Below are 18431 nucleotides of genomic sequence, written 5' to 3'. Positions count from 1 at the left end.
AGGCGTTAATTTCTGCTGGCGCCGGGGAAGTGCACAGAAAAGCAGTAAAAACTGCTTTTCTGTGCACTTCCCCGGCGCCAGCTTTTCTGTGCACTGTCGGAGGATGCACAGAAAAGCAGTAAAAACTGCTTTTCTGTGCATCCTCCGACTTAATAACATGACGATATTAAATCAGAGGTCTCAAAACTTAAAAAAAGTAAAAAAATAAAAAATTTAAAATCAGCTTGCGGCCCGCAGGTTGAAAACCGGACGCTCAATTTTGCCGGCGTCCGGTTTCCAAACCCGTGGCAAAATTGAGCATCGGCTGTCAAACCCGCTGACAGCCGCCGCTCCAGTCCAAAAAAGGCGCTAGGGATGCGCTAGTGTCTCTAGCGCCTCTTTTAACCGCCGGCCCTAATTTAAATATTTTGGTTTACTGAATCGCGTGCACAGGGCACTGGCCTGTGCGCGTGCCAGGAGAGCGGGTGCTCACTCTCTCTCCCGCGAACTTTACTGTATCGGCCTGTTAGTTAGTTCTCTGCAGGGCACTGGCCAATGAAGTTGGGGCATAAGGCGATAGAGTCGGAGTACCAGCACTGTATGCCGTGGATCGAGGGTAATACAGAACAGCCTCAGGACCTGGGGTAGCCGACTACTTTGATGTGCAGGGGACCAGGGCCGGTGTAAGCACTAGGCAACGTGCCTAGGCCGCCACAGGTTTGGGGGTGGCCCAGCTGTGACCTACTGCTTCCACTGGACCTGTTCTGAATTGTGAAAAAAAAAATTGTCCCAACTCCTAACTCTGGTGGGGACTGGAAGAGGGAATGTGTAGTGGGCCCCTGTGGGAGGGAAGAAGGATGCATTGCATCTGAAAGGAGCGGCCTGGAAGAAAAGACTGAAGGGGTCACACACCACAGCATCAGCCAGGCCGCATGGCTGACGAGAGGCAGCAGCAGCAGACAGACTGTTTGGTCAAGGAATGGAGCCTTGACTGCTCAACAAGGAAGAGAGTGGAGGTCTCCTGATGCCATGGAAGTCCAAAAAGAAAGCTGCTGCTGCTGCCTACACCTACCCATTTTGACTTTTGCCCTCACTATGTCGACATAGTGAGGGCAAAAGTAGCGCCGGCGCCATTTTGAATATTGGCAATACAGCCCCAGTGCAGGAGGTCGCTCCCGGACCCCCGCTTGACTTTTGGCAAGTCTTGTGGGGGTCAGGAGGCCCCCCCCCCAAGCTGGCCAAAAGTCCCTGGGGATCCAGCGGGAGTCTGGGAGCGATCTCCTGCACTCGTGACGTTGGGTGACAGGAACCAAAATGGCGCTGGCGCTACCTTTGCCCTGTCATATGGTAAGGGCAAAGGGCCACCGGCGCCATTTCTATTAACGCAGCCGTGGCCCGAGAGCGGGAGATCGCGCCGGGACCCCCCCCCCCCCCCCCCCACTGGACCCCAGGTAATTTAAAACATTTTGGGGGGCTTCAGGACGGTGGGGGATATGTTTTAAAGGGTCAGGGTGGGTTTATAGTTGTTTTGGTGTGCCGGTTTTCCCGCCCTCCCCCGATTTATGATTTTTTGACTATAAATCGGGGGAATTGCTATTGTATCGCGGCTCTAACGATTTTTGACGATTTAAAATATATCTGACGATTGTTTTAAATCGTCAAAAAAACGATTCACATCCCTATGGGCTGACACTTAGAAGCACGTGGAGCTTGGAACACTCAAACCTCCACTGAATGTGCACGCACGGAGTGAGACCCATCAATGCAATGCTGGGCTCTGGGGTAGCTCTCCAGCCACTCCGAAAGCCCTTTCAGACTTGCCGCTTGGGAACACCTTGAGCATCAGAACAGACGGAGGTCAAGGACAGAAGATGACTGGCGATGAGAACATGGCAAAGGCACAGAAGACTTGGAGCTTAGATGACAGCACTGAATATTTGGAGCATAGACAGAGACACAGGTTCGATTTCAAGTTTCAGATATAGGTTCGGGTTTCAGATTCAGGTTCATGTTTCTGATACAGGTTTGGAATGAGCCCTGCATCACAGTGCACTCTACACAGCCCGTGAGCTGATTGCAGACCAGGCCAAAGGCAGAGCAGACTAGGAGAAGGAACTCTGAAGACCAGGAACTCAAAAACAGGGATGGGACCCCAGCATTTAAAAAGACGGACTTGGAGACAGAGGCACCCTACACAATCCATGGGCTGGTCGCGGACCACATCGCCAGCACACCTGGAGGACTAGATGAGGGAGAAGACCTGGAAAGCGGGACTTGGAGACGAAGACTGGAACATCGTCGATCCAAATCTTAAAATTTTTATCGCCCAGCCTGATTTGAGTTCTGATTATCGGCTGCGCCCGATCCAATAATCAAAACACCCTCCCGAACCCCCAAAAAAGGTTTTAAAATTACCTGGTGGTCCAGCGGGAGCACAGGGAGCGATCAACGGCTCTCAGGCCATCGGCTGCGTTAATAAAAATGGCGCCGATGGCCCTTTGCCCTTACCCTGTGACAGGGCAAAGGTAGCGCCGGCGCCATTTTGAATACTGGCAATACGGCCCGAGTGCAGGAGGTCGCTCCTGGACCCCCGCTGGACTTTTGGCAAGTCTTGTGGGGGTCAGGAGGCCCCCCCCCCAAGCTGGCCAAAAGTCCCTGGGGGTCCAGCGGGGGTGTGATGAGCTTAGTATAGTAGAGGTAAGAGGATGCTTGCTGGAAGAAATTACCTTTTGTTGCAATGTGTACTGCATCATTGCCATGGTAATATTTTGCCATCTTGCATCAACTGTAAATGAGCCTCTTTCTACAAACTGGTCTCAGATTGCAAGTTGGGGTAGAGGACGTGGTTAGTGCAGTTAGTGTAGCTGGGTTCAAAAAAGATTTGGACAAGTTCTTGCAGGAGAAGTCCATTAACTCTATTAATCAAGTTTACTTAGCTAATAGCCACTGCTATTAACTGCATCAGTAGTATGGGATCTTCTTGGTGTTTGGGTAATTGTCAGGTCCTTGTGGCCTGGTTTGGCCTCTGTTGGAAACAGGATGCTGGGCTTGATGCACCCTTGGTCTGACCCAGCATAGCAATTTCTTATGTTCTTAGAAGCAAGAAATGCAGACACAATAGAAAACATATACAGGAGAAACCTTTTCATGTTCTGAATGTGAAAGAGGTTTCATAATAAAGAAAGAACTAATTCAACATTAGAAAATAAACAAGTTCTAAGTTCAGCTTCAGAATATGGGAAAAGCTTTCCATAATAAATTAAACTTCACAAATTTCCAGGCAAGCCACACTAATGAGAGACCATTGTCATTTCCTATTGTGACAAAAGATTCAACTGGAAAACAAATTTTACAAACCCCCCCCCCCCCACACACACACACACACACACAAAAACAAACAAAAAAAAATTCCACCCAACAGCAAGATCAATTTCAAGTAGGGAATGTAACCAAAAACTTATGTCACAAAAATGATACTAATCGCAGATCATTCTCTTGTACTAAATCTGACTAATGGCAAGTTCTTCAACAGGAAGACAGACATCTCCCATGTCACTCTGCTTTGCTGCTATTCCCCTTATCTTATACCTTAGGAATCTTTCTTCCGCTCATTATTGCACCTTGAGGGTCTTGCTGTCATACCCCAAACTCTACACCTTGGGTGTTCTTGCCACTATGGGGGCTGCTTTATACTCCTCATGGTATCTTGATAGGTTGATGCCGTTCTCTGTGCTGCTTTGTCCCTATATTAGTGCCTTAAGGTTTTTTTTCCTGCCACCTTTTCTGCTTCATTCCCTCTTTTTGGTGCCTTAGGATGTTTATGTCACTCGATGCTACTTTGCCTCTTGTACTGCCTTTGAGAGTTTATGCCATTGTTATTGGTGCCCTCTTTTGAAGCCTTTGGGTGTTCTTGCCACTCTTGCCGCTTATTTTCTCCTCTCATGGTGGCTTGGATACCTTTTTGCCCCTTTGCAGTGCCTTAGGCTATTCATGATACTTTTAGTGCTACTGTGTCATAATCTAGGTGCCTTAGAATTTGTTTCCCTTTCGATTAATGTCTTCCCACAAGTTTCATTAGAACTGATAAGAAACCCCAGTTTCGGAGCCCAAAATAGGTTGCAGTGCTCCCCCATTGACTATAATAGTAACGAATGAACTAATAAAACAAATTAATTTTTTCATTTGAAACGAACCAAACAAAATGGAGGTGATCTACAAAACAAATTAACAAATCAAACCAAAAATGTTCCCTCTGCACATCCCTAAAGACCAGATCTGTTTTCTGCCTCATTTCAAACCCATTCCGTATGTCAGATGAAAGTAGTATAACTTTGTCAGTAGTATGCTGCTTTTTGCAAAAGCCAGCTTGTTCTTTTGGGAACTAAGGATAAACAATATTCTCTCTTCTATTCAGTATTACATGCTCCATGACTTTATATGTAACACAGAGTAACAAGATTGGTCAATAATGTTTTGGATCCTTTGGTGGTTTGTTAGGTTTCAAGAATGTAATAACATCAGTTTTTCTCCAGATTTTTGACAGTTTCTTATTTTGTAGACATGAAATGCTGGAACTATCTTTTCACTGTGATATCAGGCTTATTCACAGGTTCTGGGAGTAACATATGTGATCTAGTAGCCCTGCCATTCTTGATTGCTTTATTAGTCATGTAAAACCCATTATCAGTGTTAAAGGGAGTTAAACTGAGGTTGACCGTAGGAGATGAAGGGACATATTTCTTAAAATACGCTAATACACATTGACTCATTAGTTATGGGGCCTATTTACTAATAGTGTGCATTATTTTGGTAAATAGGCCCCTTAAATTGTTCACAAGTCAGGTTTCTGATCATTGCTATGCATTGTTTGCTTAGGTTACTGTACTTGCTGTTGTACTTGCGTAGCATTTTTGCAGTGGAATTTGTTGACACAGGGCAGTGTCATTTTTTAATCCATGGACCATGAGTGAGTCATGGTCCATTCTTTCTACAGTAGTAAGCCACCTTTCTTTATGTTATTCAAGGTAATGATCAGTTATTCTGTGATACTTTTGCCGCTGTGGGATCATTGCATTGCTTGATGCTGTTCGAAATCCTCGTCCCAACATAACACATTGTAGTTTCCGAGGCCCCTTGATACAGACACAATTTGCCTGTTTTGATTAATCAGCTTACACCCATGAATAATCCAAAAGTCATTGGCACTTAAAATCCATCATCTTGCTTACCCCTTTTCCTTCATACTGCAGTACTGTAGACCCTAGTTAAATTTAAATTTGTTTCACTGGAGTCTTGATTGGACTGAGATTTATTTTCTTTTTGGTAAATGCAGTAAATAAGGACTTCAAATTTTGTGTTTTGATTCTAATACAATGATAATTTTATACTATAGGGATATAAGAACTTGCATTCAGAAACATCCTTGATAAAAAGTCCCTCATTCACTAACTTCTGTGGAGTATGATACTCCTTGAATACTGCACAGAGGTTTGTAGTGCCAGAATCACTAGTACTGTTGTCGCAGAGCATCAGAGGAGAGAGTGTCAGCGAGGGCCACAAAGAAGCTTGGATGTCACGATATCCACAATGATTATTCATCAGGTGTATTTACACATATAGGGCCGGATTTTAAAAGCTACGCACGGGCGTAGATTTGTGCGCGCAACCCGGCGCGCACAAATCTACGCCCGATTTTATAACATGCGTGTGCAGCCGTGCGCATGTTATAAAATCCGGGGTCGGCGCGCATAAGGGGGTGCACACTAGTGCACCTTGCGCGCGCCGAGCCCTAGGGGAGCCCCGATGGCTTTCCCCGTTCCGTCCGAGGCCGCTCCAAAATCGGAGCGGCCTCGGAGGGAAATTTCCTTTGGCCCCCACCCCACCTTCCCCTCCCTTCCCCTATCTAACCCACCCCCCCCAGCCCTTCCTAAATCTCCCCCCCCCCCACCTTTATTTTATAAATTGTGCCTGCCTCTGGGCAGGCGTAGGTTGCGCGGGCCGGCCGTTGGCCGGCCCGCGATCCCGGGCACAGCGGCAAATGGCTGCTGTGCCTGGAGGCTCCGGCCAAGCCCTGCCCCGACCCCGGACCGCCCCAGCCCTTTTCTCGAGCCCCGGAACATACGCGCATCCCGGGGCTTTACGCGCGCCGCCGGGCCTTTTGAAAATAGGCCCGGCATGCCTAACCCCCCCCCCCTACGCACGTAAATACGCCTGGATTTATGCATGTAGGCTTTGAAAATCTGCCCCACATGGTTTATATATGGTTTGTTTTATTTATTTATTTAAAAGTATTTTATATTCCATGTATGTACAATCGGTCAAAGCGGAATACAATAAAAAAACAAACAAAATAAAAACTAACAACTCAATTAATGAATAAATAAACAAAAAATCAAAAAGATCAGTTACTTAACTTCATATATTACGTTTGGGGCCTGTAATTTGCTCGAAATCTTACTTAAAAATTTTGCCTTTATTTTCCTTCAAAACCATTCTGACTAAATGTATTTTTAAAGCTTTTTTGAATGCTTTGCTGTTGTGATTCTGCTCATGGGAGTAGCCTCACTCACCGCCCAACTTCACCTGGACACCGCTGACTCCCGATATTGGTGGGCACCATGCAGCCTTGAGCCACCACCATCGCCTCCTGGCCCCTGCAGCCACTTCCATGGCAGGAGAGATCTCGCCGGTCGCCAAGTGGCAGAGAGACACCACTGCCATTGGTCTTTGCTGTTGAATTCCATTGCTGCTCCTGTGCCCTTAGGCATGTGCACGCACCATAATCCCGGATTTAAAGGGCCCTTGGAGGGAAATGCCACGGCATCTCCCAATAATTTCATCTCCTGGCCGCCCTATAAAAGGGCTCATCAGTATTTGCTCCAGGCTTTCGTAAGGTCTCCAGATGTCCTGCAATTACCGGTCTTTCAAGGTCTCCTATTTCTCGTCCTGGTCTCCTCGTTCCTATTCTGTTCCTGGTAGGGATGTGAATCGTTTTTTAACGATTAAAATTATCGTCCGATAATTGTAATATCGTCTTAAATCGTTATAGAACACGATACAATAGAAATTCTAACGAGTTATCGTTAAAAATCGTTAAATCGTGTTAGTGCGCACTAACGGGAGTTAGTGCGCACTAACTGAAAATGATACAAATTGACACTTTCCAGGTCAGTAAAGGTCAGTTAGGAATGAATATGTGTTCCTATTGGCTGGCTGCCCTCTTATCTATTGATGTTAACCAGGTTCCCACTGAGGTGATGGTTGGGGGGATGGGAAATGGAAATGGAAACTCAGGAACACTAACAGAAAATGATACAAATTATTGACACTATCCAGGTCAGTAAAGGTCAGTTAGAAATGAATATGTATTCCTATTGGCTGGCTGCCCTCTTATCTATTGATGTTACCAAGGTTCCAACTGAGGTGATGGTTGGGGGGATGGGAAATGAAAACTGTTGGTAGTTGACAAAAAAAGTAATGTGATCAGTCAATATGACTAGAACCTGTGCCCTATTCCTGATACCAGGGGTGTTGTGATCTTCCTGCACTCAGTGCCCTATCCCTGATACCAGTCTGAGACAGCTCCCTCCCTGCATTACTAGTGAGAGGCTGGCTTCACAGACAGGGGGGAGCTGCCTGACCCTCACTCCTGACTTCCCCCATGTCCCAGCCAGTGAATGGTGTGTGGGTGAGGGGGGGGGAGGATGGTGAAGTCTGAGACAGCTCCCTCCCTGCATTACTAGTGAGAGGCTGGCTTCGCAGACAGGGGGGAGCTGCCTGACCCTCACTCCTGACTTCCCCCATGTCCCAGCTAGTGAATGGTGTGTGGGTGAGGGGGGGGGGGAGGATGGTGAAGTCTGAGACAGCTCCCTCCCTGCATTACTAGTGAGAGGCTGGCTTCACAGACAGGGGGGAGCTGCCTGACCCTCACTCCTGACTTCCCCGTCCCAGCTAGTGAATGGTGTGTGGGTGAGGGGGGGGGGAGGATGGTGAAGTCTGAGACAGCTCCCTCCCTGCATTACTAGTGAGAGGCTGGCTTCACAGACAGGGGGGAGCTGCCTGACCCTCACTCCTGACTTCCCCCATGTCCCAGCTAGTGAATGGTGTGTGGGTGAGGGGGGGGGGGGGAGGATGGTGAAGTCTGAGACAGCTCCCTCCCTGCATTACTAGTGAGAGGCTGGCTTCACAGACAGGGGGGAGCTGCCTGACCCTCACTCCTGTCTTTCCCCATGTCCCAGCTAGTGAATGGTGTGTGGGTGAGGGGGGGGAGAGGATGGTGAAGTCTGAGACAGCTCCCTCCCTGCATTACTAGTGAGAGGCTGGCTTCACAGACAGGGGGGAGCTGCCTGACCCTCACTCCTGACTTCCCCCATGTCCCAGCTAGTGAATGGTGTGTGGGTGAGGGGGGGGGGGAGGATGGTGAAGTCTGAGACAGCTCCCTCCCTGCATTACTAGTGAGAGGCTGGCTTCACAGACAGGGGGGAGCTGCCTGACCCTCACTCCTGTCTTTCCCCATGTCCCAGCTAGTGAATGGTGTGTGGGTGAGGGGGGGGAGAGGATGGTGAAGTCTGAGACAGCTCCCTCCCTGCATTACTAGTGAGAGGCTGGCTTCACAGACAGGGGGGAGCTGCCTGACCCTCACTCCTGACTTCCCCCATGTCCCAGCTAGTGAATGGTGTGTGGGTGAGGGGGGGGGGGGAGGATGGTGAAGTCTGAGACAGCTCCCTCCCTGCATTACTAGTGAGAGGCTGGCTTCACAGACAGGGGGGAGCTGCCTGACCCTCACTCCTGTCTTTCCCCATGTCCCAGCTAGTGAATGGTGTGTGGGTGAGGGGGGGGAGAGGATGGTGAAGTCTGAGACAGCTCCCTCCCTGCATTACTAGTGAGAGGCTGGCTTCACAGACAGGGGGGAGCTGCCTGACCCTCACTCCTGACTTCCCCCATGTCCCAGCTAGTGAATGGTGTGTGGGTGAGGGGGGGGGGAGGATGGTGAAGTCTGAGACAGCTCCCTCCCTGCATTACTAGTGAGAGGCTGGCTTCACAGACAGGGGGGAGCTGCCTGACCCTCACTCCTGTCTTTCCCCATGTCCCAGCTAGTGAATGGTGTGTGGGTGAGGGGGGGGAGAGGATGGTGAAGTCTGAGACAGCTCCCTCCCTGCATTACTAGTGAGAGGCTGGCTTCACAGACAGGGGGGAGCTGCCTGACCCTCACTCCTGACTTCCCCCATGTCCCAGCTAGTGAATGGTGTGTGGGTGAGGGGGGGGGGAGGATGGTGAAGTCTGAGACAGCTCCCTCCCTGCATTACTAGTGAGAGGCTGGCTTCACAGACAGGGGGGAGCTGCCTGACCCTCACTCCTGACTTCCCCCATGTCCCAGCTAGTGAATGGTGTGTGGGTGAGGGGGGGGGGGGGGGGAGGATAGTGAAGTCTGAGACAGCTCCCTCCCTGCATTACTAGTGAGAGGCTGGCTTCACAGACAGGGGGGAGCTGCCTGACCCTCACTCCTCCGGGGTATTGTGATCTTCCTGCACACAGTGCCCTATCCCTATTAATACCAGGAGTGTTGTGATCTTCCTGCACGCAGTGCCCTATCCTTAATACCAGGGGTGTTGTGATCTTCCTGCACACAGTGCCCTATTCCTGATACCGGGGGTGTTGGGATCTTCTTGCACACATCCCGGTATCAGGGATAGGGCACTGCATGCAGGAAGATCACAACACTCCTGGTATCAGGAATAGGGCACTGCGTGCAGGAAGATCACAACACTCCTGGTATTAATAGGGATAGGGCACTGCATGCAGGAAGATCACAACACTCCTGGTATTAATAGGGATAGGGCACTGCATGCAGGAAGATCACAACACTCCTGGTATTAATAGGGATAGGGCACTGTGTGCAGGAAGATCACAACACTCCTGGTATCAGGGTTAGGGCACTGCGTGCAGGAAGATCACAACACTCCTGGTATTAATAGGGATAGGGCACTGCATGCAGGAAGATCACAACACCCCTGGTTTCAGGGATAGGGCACTGTGTGCAGGAAGATCACAACACCCCTGGTGTCAGGGTTAGGGCACTGTGTGCAGGAAGATCCCAACACCCCTGGTGCCAGGGTTAGGGCACTGTGTGCAGGAACATCACAACACTCCTGGTATTAATAGGGATAAGGCACTGTGTGCAGGAAGATCACAACACCCCTGGTGCCAGGGTTAGGGCACTGTGTGCAGGAAGATCACAACAATCCTGGTATTAATAGGGATAGGGCACTGTGTGCAGGAAGATCACAACACCCCTGGTGCCAGGGTTAGGGCACTGTGTGCAGGAAGATCACAACACTCCTGGTATCAGGAATAGGGCACTGTGTGCAGGAAGATCACAACACCCCTGGTATTAAGGATAGGGCACTGCGTGCAGGAAGATCACAACACTCCTGGTATTAATAGGGATAGGGCACTGCATGCAGGAAGATCACAACACCCCTGGTTTCAGGGATAGGGCACTGTGTGCAGGAAGATCACAACACCCCTGGTGTCAGGGTTAGGGCACTGTGTGCAGGAAGATCACAACACTCCTGGTATTAATAGGGATAGGGCACTGTGTGCAGGAAGATCACAACACCCCTGGTGCCAGGGTTAGGGCACTGTGTGCAGGAAGATCACAACAATCCTGGTATTAATAGGGATAGGGCACTGTGTGCAGGAAGATCACAACACCCCTGGTGCCAGGGTTAGGGCACTGTGTGCAGGAAGATCACAACACTCCTGGTATTAATAGGGATAGGGCACTGTGTGCAGGAAGATCACAACACCCCTGGTGCCAGGGTTAGGGCACTGTGTGCAGGAAGATCACAACACTCCTGGTATTAATAGGGATAGGGCACTGTGTGCAGGAAGATCACAACACTCCTGGTGCCAGGGTTAGGGCACTGTGTGCAGGAAAATCACAACACCCCTGGTGCCAGGGTTAGGGCACTGTGTGCAGGAAGATCACAACACTCCTGGTATTAATAGGGATAGGGCACTGTGTGCAGGAAGATCACAACACCCCTGGTGCCAGGGTTAGGGCACTGTGTGCAGGAAGATCACAACACTCCTGGTATTAATAGGGATAGGGCACTGTGTGCAGGAAGATCACAACACCCCTGGTGCCAGGGTTAGGGCACTGTGTGCAGGAAGATCACAACACTCCTGGTATTAATAGGGATAGGGCACTGTGTGCAGGAAGATCACAACACCCCTGGTGCCAGGGTTAGGGCACTGTGGGCAGGAAGATCACAACACTCCTGGTATTAATAGGGATAGGGCACTGTGTGCAGGAAGATCACAACACCCCTGGTGCCAGGGTTAGGGCACTGTGTGCAGGAAGATCACAACACTCCTGGTATTAATAGGGATAGGGCACTGTGTGCAGGAAGATCACAACACTCCTGGTATTAATAGGGATAGGGCACTGTGTGCAGGAAGATCACAACACCCCTCGTGCCAGGGTTAGGGCACTGTGTGCAGGAAGATCACAACACTCCTGGTATTAATAGGGATAGGGCACTGTGTGCAGGAAGATCACAACACTCCTGGTATTAATAGGGATAGGGCACTGTGTGCAGGAAGATCACAACACTCCTGGTATTAATAGGGATAGGGCACTGTGTGCAGGAAGATCACAACACCCCTGGTGCCAGGGTTAGGGCACTGTGGGCAGGAAGATCACAACACTCCTGGTATTAATAGGGATAGGGCACTGTGTGCAGGAAGATCACAACACCCCTGGTGCCAGGGTTAGGGCACTGTGTGCAGGAAGATCACAACACTCCTGGTATTAATAGGGATAGGGCACTGTGTGCAGGAAGATCACAACACCCCTGGTGCCAGGGTTAGGGCACTGTGGGCAGGAAGATCACAACACTCCTGGTATTAATAGGGATAGGGCACTGTGTGCAGGAAGATCACAACACCCCTGGTGCCAGGGTTAGGGCACTGTGTGCAGGAAGATCACAACACTCCTGGTATTAATAGGGATAGGGCACTGTGTGCAGGAAGATCACAACACTCCTGGTATTAATAGGGATAGGGCACTGTGTGCAGGAAGATCACAACACCCCTCGTGCCAGGGTTAGGGCACTGTGTGCAGGAAGATCACAACACTCCTGGTATTAATAGGGATAGGGCACTGTGTGCAGGAAGATCACAACACTCCTGGTATTAATAGGGATAGGGCACTGTGTGCAGGAAGATCACAACACTCCTGGTATTAATAGGGATAGGGCACTGTGTGCAGGAAGATCACAACACCCCTGGTGCCAGGGTTAGGGCACTGTGGGCAGGAAGATCACAACACTCCTGGTATTAATAGGGATAGGGCACTGTGTGCAGGAAGATCACAACACCCCTGGTGCCAGGGTTAGGGCACTGTGTGCAGGAAGATCACAACACTCCTGGTATTAATAGGGATAGGGCACTGTGTGCAGGAAGATCACAACACTCCTGGTATTAATAGGGATAGGGCACTGTGTGCAGGAAGATCACAACACCCCTCGTGCCAGGGTTAGGGCACTGTGTGCAGGAAGATCACAACACTCCTGGTATTAATAGGGATAGGGCACTGTGTGCAGGAAGATCACAACACTCCTGGTATTAATAGGGATAGGGCACTGTGTGCAGGAAGATCACAACACCCCTGGTGCCAGGGTTAGGGCACTGTGTGCAGGAAGATCACAACACTCCTGGTATTAATAGGGATAGGGCACTGTGTGCAGGAAGATCACAATACCCCTGGTATCAGGGTTAGGGCACAAGTTCTAGTCACATTAACTGATCAAATTACTTGTTTTGTCAAGCTACCAACTGTTTCCATTTCCCATCCCCCATATACTGTCAGTGGGAAGCTTGGTAACATGAATAAATAAGAGGGCAGCCAATAGGAATACATATTCATTCCTAAACTGACCTTAACTGACCTGAAAAGTGTCAAATTGTATCATTTTCAGTTAGTGCGCACTAACTCCCAGTTAGTGCGCACTAACTCCCGTTACTGCGCACTAACTCGAGTTAGTGCGCACTAATCGGAAAAAACGATTTTTAACGATTTTTTAACTAAAAAATCGTGCCTAACACGATTTTCTTGCCCTGCCACACGATTTCTATCGTTAAGACGATATGGAAAACGATTCACATCTCTAGTTCCTGGTCTCCTCGTTCCTGCGTCTAAATCTTCGTTCCTATATCCAAATCCTTAGTCCAAGTCTTCGTTTCTGCATCCAAGTTTTCAGTCCAACTTTTCAGAGTTCTATCTGGCCAGAGGCATTGCCGTAGCCGTTCTGGGGACGCTGAGAGAGCGGCATGCAGACACGGCGGTAGCCATCTTCCCGAGGCTAGCAGAGAGAGCAGAGAGAAAGGTGAGGCACAGAGATCAAAGCCGTCTGAGACCGACGGACGCAACAGCAGAGAGTTGTATATCCTTAGCAAAGTGCTAATCCAAGGATTTCGATGTTACCTAATAGTTTATGGCTAATTGTTGTTATTTTATATTTCACTCTCCGTTCAAAAGGCTACCAACGAAGACTGTACAATATGGGAGTGATGTTTTTCCTCATACTGGTTGCCATCAAAATTCGAGCAGCTGCATTTTGAGTGATCTGAAGTGCTCTCATTGTGACTATTGGAATTCCAAGATACAAAGCATTATAATAGTCAAGACTGGTGAATATTAATGCCTGCAGCACTGTGCAAAATTCATTATTCCTCAATAAAGGCTTTAGCCAGAATAGCACCCAAAGTTTAAAAAAGATTGCTTTTACAATGGAACTTAATTTCAGGTGCATCGAAAGGCTAGAATCCAGAATAACTCCTCTTTACTGGAGAAAAAATAGGTATCTGATGACCTTTGAAACTGAAAACAGTAGGTTTCTCTTTCACCAAAAGCTTCTCAAGTATCATGATCTCGTCTTTTTTAACTGCAAAACTAATTTATTATAGAAAAGCCACTGTTTAATAGTTGATAAACAAATAGAGACTAATTTGAAAGTGGCAGACCGGATGGACGTTATTGGAACAAAAAACTGGATATTGTCAGTGTGTAATCTATAAGCTGCTCCAAGACTAGAGATATATCTGCAAATTGAGGCTAATTAGATGTTCAAAAGAATAGCTGAAAGAGCTAAACCTTGTGAGACACTAGTATCAGTAGGGTACCATATAGACATGGGAGATTCAGTAAGTCCATAAACTGTTGTACTGTTGTGCTTCAATAAGCTTTGCCAAAAATACTTCATGGTCACTTAATTCTATGTTTAGTGAGAGTCTGTCTATGTTCTGCCTGTGTGACCGAGGTGAGATGCTCTATTAGTGTATACTTTCTGCCTAGGGATCTATAACTATCTGTTTTTTTCTGTTTTCTAATAGGCATACTGGTGTTTAAGGGCCTGATGTAATATTTGTAGTGTCTCATTTTCATAGGAAGTGTTGTTCCTGTTTGTGTGCTGACAATTAGTACTGTTTTGGTATGGGGAGTTTACTATCTTCTAATTGTAATTCAGTTTTTTCGTGGCTTTCTGAGGACCAAGCCCATACCCAACATTATAACAGGCCTAATACTATATAAGTTCTAAGTATCTTTTTGTTTTATAGCAGGGTTTTCTGGTTGGCACTACAGCAGTGCATGTAAGTATAATTATACATGCTGTAAGTGATATTTGTACCTCAGAGGACTGTGCTTTGAATGTCCTTTTCATGTGAAATCTGAAATTATAAATGCATCATTTTTAATTGTGTGTGGAGAGGGCTATTGTGGGGGGGCAGAGTGCAAGGCTGTAAGGTTTGCTGAGGGTACCTAATACCCTGTCTGCAGATGCAAAATGCCTAAATGAGGCAGCATGATCCCCAGATGCTCCTATTCCACCTGTCGGAATGTAAAAATGTACAACAAAATGGCGCTAGCCACAGGGCCAGCTGGCACCTTTTATATATGATAGCAAGTGTAGTAGGAGTGCCTGAGGATCACTCCTGCCCCATTTAGGGATTTTGGGTCTCTGGATGGGGTAAGATGGGTTGGGGGAAGGGGGTATGAAGATCTGGGAGGTGTCAGTTTTTAAAGTTTGGATTGCCAGAGGGAGCTAGGCTTTTTTCAGTAGGGAAGGAGGGAGGCCCTGGGACTGAGACTGACTGAGAGTATGAAACTGAAACTGTGTGAAAGTGTGAGACGGAAAGTGTGAGACAGAGACAGATTGAGAAAAAGTGTGAGAGAGAGAGAGACAGTGTGTGAGATTGAGAGAGAGAAACAGAGAGAGAGAGAGAGACTGAGATAGATAGACAGGGATTGTTTCTATTGTGTATTGGTTATAGGAAAAACAATAAAAGTTAAGCATTAAGAAAAAAAGAACAAAGAGAGGGCAGCACAGTAATTGCTTTCACAGGACAACAAAAATAGCTAGCACCAGCCCTGGCCAGACTGGGCAATCTCCTTGCAGTGTAGCACTGTAGAAATGTTAAATAGAAGGTTCTACCAAGGGCAACTGGATTACTTTCAACAGAGGCTCTTCGGAAGGAGGAATTTCTAGTTTCCTATTGGGTAGGAGTCTGCATGCAGGTAACTTTTGGGTAACAGCCCAGTGAGGCTCCCTTTTAAGAGTACCTAATGTTAGAGAGAGCACATTTACACGTGATTTCTTGGATTTCCCTGTGTGTATTAAGAAAAAAAAGAATAAAAAGAGGGCAGCACAGTAATTGTTTTCACAGGACAACAAAAATAGCTAGCACCAGCCCTGGCCAGACTGGGCAATCTACCTACACTGCATTTTCATCTGCAATCAAGTTAACCAGTAAAACGATTTTTTTTTTTCTTTAACAACCCCAAGCTGGTATGTTGTATCTTTTGTCCATTTTTCTTATTGGGACTTGGCTGTCAGGAAAAGAACCCAAAAATATGGATCAGAACGTGGCCCCAGCACTCCCATTTGAGACCCTAAGCCCCACTAGCCAATGGAAGAGGAGTTACACAAATAACACGGGGGATTTACTTAAATATGATAGCAACCTCATTACTATCAATTAAAAGAAGAATTTGAAAAAGGATTCTTTACTAATGCTGTGATACCACCTACTAAATGGATTTATGCAAAGAGCTACCTTAGAGTAAAAGGACACAATCCCTCACCATTGTAGGTACAGGGATTGTTCTTGTTTCTAAATAGGAGTATGAGTGTAACTTTTTTCCTATAGCACTGACATCATACATTTTATTTCTAGTGAAAGATTAAACTGCTTATCCCTTCTCCATAAACACATGCATGTAAACATGCAAACCCTTCAGAGAGATTTTGGGAAGAAAGGTGTCTTAAGTCTCCTCCTGAAATGCCACAAGAGTCAAAGAATGTTTAAGAGGCCAAAAGTATGAAATTTGTCACGTTTTGTTCAAAAGAGAGGAAGAGGTGGCACCTACAGAATGGGCAAAAATAATGGCCAGCTCTTCACATGGCAAGAAGAGTCAGTGGAGTGTGGTTGTAAGTGGTGGAGAAGAAACATGATGAGGCGTGCCAGATGATTTCCCCATCTCGCCCCTTGTCCAGTGGCATCTTCATGCATTCGAGGGTGACGTTTCCTTTCAAAAGATTGTTCTGAGTTGATGTTCCCCTACACGAGACCTACGTCTTTTACTGCTCTCTGACAGCCGCCTGTTATATAATGTCTGATGTACTTAACAAGGTTTGTACTTTCTCAGAAAAGAAAACAAAACTTTAATATCCAGTCCTCCACTGTATTCTTTCAACTTTTTTCCGGGAATGTTTTCAGCATGAAGATTTGAGCCACCGCTTTTGTGAATTGAGAGTGTAATGTTTGAATTTCTCTGTCATGTAGAAGTTATCCCTAAAAACAAAATTACCGACCACATAGATAGGCATGGTTTTTGCAAAATAGAAGTCTTGCCTTACCCATTTACTAAATTTATTTGAAGGTGTAAATAAATATTGTGGATAAAGTTGAACCAGTGAATATAGAGCATATGGAATTTCAGAAGACATTTAACAAAGTCCCTCATGAGCAGGGCCGTATTTTGGGCAAATAGCACCCCCCCACACACACACACACACTTGATGGCGCCCCTCCCAGAACTCTCTTCAGCGCAACACGATGGAACTCCTTGGGCCTCTCTTCAGCCATAAAGGGATGGGATCTGCCACAACCACGCCACCATGGGATGGGTGATGCTAGAGGTGCCCAGAGTCCCCCCAGCTCACGGTGTCTCTGGTGACTGCCCAGTTTATCCAGTCCAAAATCCAGCCCTATTCATGAGAGACTCAAGAAATTGGCAAGTTATGGGATCAGAGGCAGTGTCCTATTTTAGATTGGTAACTGGTTAAAAAGCTGGACACAGAAGGTAGGACTAAATGGTCAGTTTTCCAAATGGAGATAGGTCATTATTAGCCCCAGGGATCTGTACAGGGATCAGTACTGCTTAGCATATTCACAAATGATCTGAAAAAGGGAACAGCGAGTGAGGTGACCAGATTTGCAGAACACACAAAATTGTTTCAAGTCGTTAAAACAGCAGCAGATTGTGAAGAACTGCAGAAGGACATTGTGAGACTAGGAGATTAAAATATGCATCTGCCATTTATATGCCCAAGGTGGAGAAGTGCAAAGTAATGCATGTAGGGAAAAATAATCTCAACTACAGGTCATGATGCTAGGTTCCATTTTAGGAGTCACCATCCAGGAAAAGGACCTCAGAAAAGAATCTATCCCATAAAGTTAGGTTCCCTTCTAAAAAAAAAAAAAAAACAACACACATCATGTATTTATTTAACGCATTTATATGCCGTTTTACGAATACATGATTGAACAAAGCGGTTTACAATAATTTTAAAATAATTAACTAGAAATAAAATAAGAAAATAAAATAAAAAATAAAATAAAATTAGAATAAAAGTACATTAACATCATGATCAATAACAACTAAAATATGCTAAAATAGAATTAAACAAACGTTAACTACTATCTTACAAATAGGAGATAGAAAAAAGAAACATAAACAAATAAGAATTAAATGCCATAACTGATTGTAACAGCACATAATTATCTCTCTTACCTAGAATTAACTGTAATTAAACCAATTCTAGGTTCCCAAATGCTTCCTTAAAGAAATTAGTTTTTAGAGCTTTTTGAATTCCTTTCTATTGGGTATTTGTCTCCTGGCCTGTCCCCCCACCTCCCTCCCACCCAAGCTGCAAAAGCCCTACGGCACCAAATGTACCACCCCCCAAAATGGGCCATTTATTGTTAAAAAATAAATGTTTGTGTGCCGGGAGAACCCCACCCCCACCCCTACTCCAACTTCTCCTCAGACGTAAAACTTTGCCATATCTCAGGCACGATTCCCACCCCCCAACACCTATCCTAACCCTTTCCCTTCTCCCCCTGCCCCCTCCACCCCGTACCTTTATTTAAAGTTGCTGCCCAGC

Source organism: Rhinatrema bivittatum, chromosome 3, assembly GCF_901001135.1.
Source record: "Rhinatrema bivittatum chromosome 3, aRhiBiv1.1, whole genome shotgun sequence".
Classification (NCBI taxonomy): domain Eukaryota; kingdom Metazoa; phylum Chordata; class Amphibia; order Gymnophiona; family Rhinatrematidae; genus Rhinatrema; species Rhinatrema bivittatum.
This window is presented reverse-complemented; position numbering follows the sequence as displayed.